The 4996-nt window shown below is 47.6% G+C and overlaps 1 pseudogene; it reads right to left on the bottom strand.

Moving 5' to 3' along the window:
* Nucleotides 1-508: 508 nt before the first annotated feature.
* Nucleotides 509-1573, bottom strand: LOC100855890 (annotated as a pseudogene).
* Between the last annotated feature and the right edge of the window lie 3423 nt (nucleotides 1574-4996).

Genomic DNA, 4996 nt, shown 5'->3' with positions numbered 1-4996 from the left:
TGCTGTTGAGTTCATCCAGTGAATTTCTATTTTACATGAATTTTTTCAGTCTTAGAATTTCCATTTGGCTCTATTTAATACTCTGTATTTCTTTGATAATATTTCATAATAATTTTCAATTTATTCATTAATTGTAGGTGTATTTTCCTTTATATCTTTTTTTAAAAAAAAACAAAAACATTTTTTCAGCGTCATGATCAGACTATTACATTTAGCAATCAACAGCATGGGTGCAAAAAAAAAAAATCTACATTAAAACCCTTTGTTGGAATGCTTTACACTTTCCACAGAACAGAAACTAAAATAACCTGTTATACAATTAGTCACAAATACAGTCCTCGAGTTTTTTGCCCATACACATGAGTATTGTCTAAAACATGTCTTCTTTGTAGCAGCTAGGTCCTGCCACCACTGTGCTTGGCTGAGTTCACAAATCTGTTGTAACCTGTAGCTTCCCTGTCACTTCTCTGGCTCTCCTCTCCTGCTAAGCTTTGTTTCCTGGCAGTAATTAAAACCTTCTGCCACTGCCATAGCTGCTGCTGCTGCTGGAACCGCCATAGCCACCTTGGTTTCGTGGTTTGGCAAAGTATTGGCCTCCACCACCATAGGGGCCAGAGCTTCTGCCTCCAAAATTTCCTCCTTTCATGGGTCCAAAATTTGAGGATTGATTGTTGTAATTGCCAAAATCGTTATAGCTTCCGCCACCTCCAAAGTTGCTTCCGTCATTACCAAATCCGTTATAGCCATCCCCACTGCCACCGTATCCACCGCCACCTCGACTGCCACCGAAGCCACCTCGACCACTGAAGTTCCCTCCACGACCAAAGTTGTCATTCCCACCAAAACCACCTCCACGACCACCACCAAAGTTTCCAGAACCACTTGGGCCTCTTTGGCTGGACGAAGCTCTAGCCATCTCTTGCTTCGATAGGGCTTTCCTTACTTCACAGTTGTGGCCATTCACAGTCTGGTGTTTTTGAATGACAATCTTGTCTACAGAGTCGTGGTCGTCAAAGGTCACAAAAGCGAAACCTCTCTTTTTGCCACTGCCTCGGTCAGTCATGATCTCAATCACTTCAATTTTCCCATACTGTTCAAAATAATCTCTTAGATGATGTTCTTCAGTGTCTTCTTTAATGCCACCGACAAAAATCTTTTTCACAGTTAAGTGGGCACCGGGTCTTTGAGAATCTTCTCGGGAGACAGCCCTCTTTGGTTCCACGACCCTTCCGTCCACCTTGTGCGGCCGGGCGTTCCTGGCCGCGTCCACCTCCTCCACGGTGGCCTACGTGACGAACCCAAAGCCTCTGGAGCGCTTGGCGTTGGGCTCTCTCATGACCACACAGTCCGTAAGCGTCCCCCATTGCTCAAAATGGCTCCTCAGACTCTCACCGGTCGTTTCGAAGCTCAAACCTCCGATGAAGAGCTCCGCAGCTGCTCGGGCTCTTTGGGAGACTCTGACTTAGACATGACGGCGGTGGGAGGGGAGACTGTAATGATGCTTACTCGGCGGCGTCCAGGGGCAGAAAGCTCCTTTTTATCTTTGAGCAAAGTTACCATCTTTGCTTTAAAATCTCCGTCTAGGCGGCCCGGGTGGCTCAGGGGTTTAGCGCCACCTTCAGCCCAGGGCCTGATCCTGGAGACCCGGGATCGAGTTCCGCGTCGGGCTCCCTGCATGGAGCCTGCTTCTCCCTCTGCCTGTGCCTCTGCCTCTTTCTCTCTCTCCTCTCTGCTGTGTTGCTCATGAATAAATAAATAAAATCTTAAAAATAAATAAATAAAATAAAATAAAATAAAAAATAAAATCTCCGTCTTGCTGGGATGCCTGGGTGGCTCGGTGGCTTGAGCGTCCAACCTTGATTTTGGCTCAGGTTGTGATCTCAGGACCATAGGACTGGGTCACATGTCAGGCTCCACGCTTAGTGCAGAGTCCGCTTGGGATTCTCTCTCTCCCTCTCCCTCTGCCCCTTCTCTCCAACTCTCTCCCTCTCTAAATAAAAAAACAATAATAAATCCTTTTTAAAACTCATGAAATTAAATCTTTATCTCCATTCATGATCAGTCTCCATCTATTGCTTTTTCTTTCAAGTATGGGTTACATTTTCTTATTTCTTATTGTTAGTAAGCTTGGGTTACATCCTGGACACCATGAATGATAAGTTGTGCAGCCTCTAGATTGTGTTATATTTCTTTGAGGAACACTAAATTTTTTTTAGTATTTTCCTTTTTCAAGGAAATTAACTGGCTGAAATCAAACTTCCTTTGTGGTGAGCACCAGCTAAGGTCTCCGTTCAGTTCATTTAGTTGTGTTGGGCTGTTTGGATCCTTTCCCACACATGCATAATTCAAAAGTCACCTAGAGGTTTGAGCAGAGTCTATATTCAGGATTTATGGAACTCTCTCTGTGACTCTCTTTTCAATATTTCCCTCCTCCACGTTCCAAATGCCTCAGACTCTTGCCTCTAGTTCTTCAATCAGTAAGACTAGGAGCGTTTACTCAAGCTTTTGACAGTCTGCATAGAGCCAACTGCAGCTGGCCATTGGGAGAGAAGTTATGAAAATAGAAAACTTACCCAATGCATTGTTATTCTTCTGAGAGTCAACGCCTCTTCATTTCCTGACTGCTTTTTGGTCATGCTTTAATGCCCTCATGCAGTTGCTGCTTTTCATTTTTTGTGCAGCTTTAAGCTATTATCTGTAGGAAAGATGACTTAATAGGCTCTATTCCACCATCACTGAAAATGGAAGCTTCTGACCATCAAATTTAATGACATGAACGTCACTGGTGCCTTGATAAGAGCACCAATGTTTACATAGTAAGAGTAGAAACTTGACTAGAGTGGGTTCATGAGAAAATGGGGAAAAAATGAAATTATGTATAGTAAATATTGACAGTTTCACGAGTTGTTTTGTTGTAAAGGGAAAGAGAAATGAAGTGATTTCTGGAGGTGGATGTGGTATCAAGAGTAAGATAAAAGCATGTCTTCTATGCTGATGAGAGTAATCTAGGAGAGGAGGAAAAGCTGATAACACAGGAAAAGAGGGAATGATGGATGGATGTTCTTGATGCTGGAATGATGTTCTTGAAAGACAAGAAAAGATAGGACATGCACAAGGGGAGGCTCAGCCTTGGATAGATCGTGGATGGTTCATCCACACTCAACGAGGCAGGTGAGTGGATAGGTGGGGAGGAGCAGGCTGGTTGGAGTTCTCTTTGTTTTGCTTCCATGTTCTCAGTGAGATAAGAAACTCAATTATCATCTGAGAGTGAGGATAGAGGAGGAGGCATGAAACCTTCCTCTAGGAAAGTAGAACTAAAGAACCAACAATGTAATAGGAAGGCTGGGCAGCACTAAGATCCCTCTTCGAATTGGTGTCAGGAATTTAAAAGGGGTCAGCATAGACCTGGAGGTTCTCCACCCACATTTCGCTACCACACAGGTGCAGGTGTAGAATGGGTGGAGAGTTTTTAACCAGAGACTTTTCCCAGAAGGTACGACGAGGCAAAGTAAGGGAGTTAAGGCAGGGTGCAAAGGAGTGCTTAGAGATGGGCCGAGAACTTTAACCCCAGCAACTAAGGAGAGAACAAGGGGTTTGAGAGCTGATTAAAATTAAGGTGACAGAATGAGTAAATTATAGGGTCTGAAGAATTATGAGAGGCAGACGACTTGAGAGAGTGAGCCGCGCGTGAGGAGGTGGTGGTCAGGGAGCGTGACGCTTGAAATGGAAAACATGGGAAAATTGTCATCCTTGGTAACAGTAGGATGAGCTGACCGAGGGAGTGAGTAGCTGAGCTAGGACAGAGGCAAATTTGGTGGTGGATGGGAGATCAAGGAACCAAGAGGCCAGGCTGTTGGAAGGATCGTCCTCCTGGACGTTGAAATCACCAAGAATTAGGAGAGAACCCACATGGAGAAAGTGGTGGCAGACTGGAGCTAAAGTCTGCAGGGAAATGAGGGGAGTGGCCCGGAGACCCGGAGATGACTGCAATGGTCTACACTGAAGTGAAGTTCCAGGGCGGCCCCAGACCTTCTCTTCCTGGATTCTGCCTGTAGTAGCTTCTAGTCAATGCACAAATATTTTCCAGTGATAAAGGTGAGCTCTCTCCCAAATTGGCAAAGGTGACCCAAGAGCGAACCACTAGGATTACAGTGGGAAGGGCCCCCCCGCCTTCGCTGCCGGCGGGTGGGAGCCGTGCGGGTCCACAGGCGCGCTGGTGGTCACGCTGACTCACAGCGGCTGGGATGGGGGTGGGGCTGGTCCAGGGAGCAGAGCCAATTCACTTGGTTGTCAACCTACCAGGTCATCTTGAGAGGAGGTTTGTGACATTTGGGACAATTGGCAGACAGGTGTGGGATGGAGCAAGAGATGCAGGAGGGAAGGAGGGAGGCAGAGGAGAGGATCTGGGGCTTTGCTAAAAAGTGAGGAGATTGGGTCTGCCTGTCTGTCATGCAGAGGAAACTGAGGCACCACGCCGGGAGAGAGCAGGTAGCAAGCCTCAGGCCCCCGGTGGCTCTCCAGATTGCTGCTTGCCAGCTGCCTGCCACCTCCCGGGGCCTGCCTTTCTCTACTCAGGGCTCCGCAAGCTTAAAGCCAACCTGAGCCACCCGTATTTGGGGTTGTTTGCTTTTGAGAAACAAAGGACTAAGGTCAATGAAGTCACCACCGACCCAGTCATCCCAGCAAGAACTCGTCTTTCATATCTCCTTTCACATTTGGTCCCCAAGCCCTTCCAGCTCTGAGATGGCACCTCGACCCCACAGCCACAACCAGAGTCTTGCACGGGACCGCCCCAGGCCCGGCCTTGGCCGTTTCAAGGTGCGCCTTCCGGGCCCCGCCTCCGCTCCCCCCACCTGCCGGCACCACGGTGTGCCCCGAGAGCGACCCGACGACATCCTTCCTCTGCACACAAACATCACCCGGCTCCCAATTTTCTGCAGAGAAACCTGGGTCTCACGTGCTGGAGTGTCCCAGATGCCCCGAGGCCCCCCTGGCC

The sequence above is a fragment of the Canis lupus genome, chromosome 7 (genome assembly GCF_011100685.1).
Source record: "Canis lupus familiaris isolate Mischka breed German Shepherd chromosome 7, alternate assembly UU_Cfam_GSD_1.0, whole genome shotgun sequence".
Taxonomy (NCBI): domain Eukaryota; kingdom Metazoa; phylum Chordata; class Mammalia; order Carnivora; family Canidae; genus Canis; species Canis lupus.
Note: the sequence above shows the minus strand (reverse complement) of the source record. Positions and strands in the feature narration are given on the sequence as shown.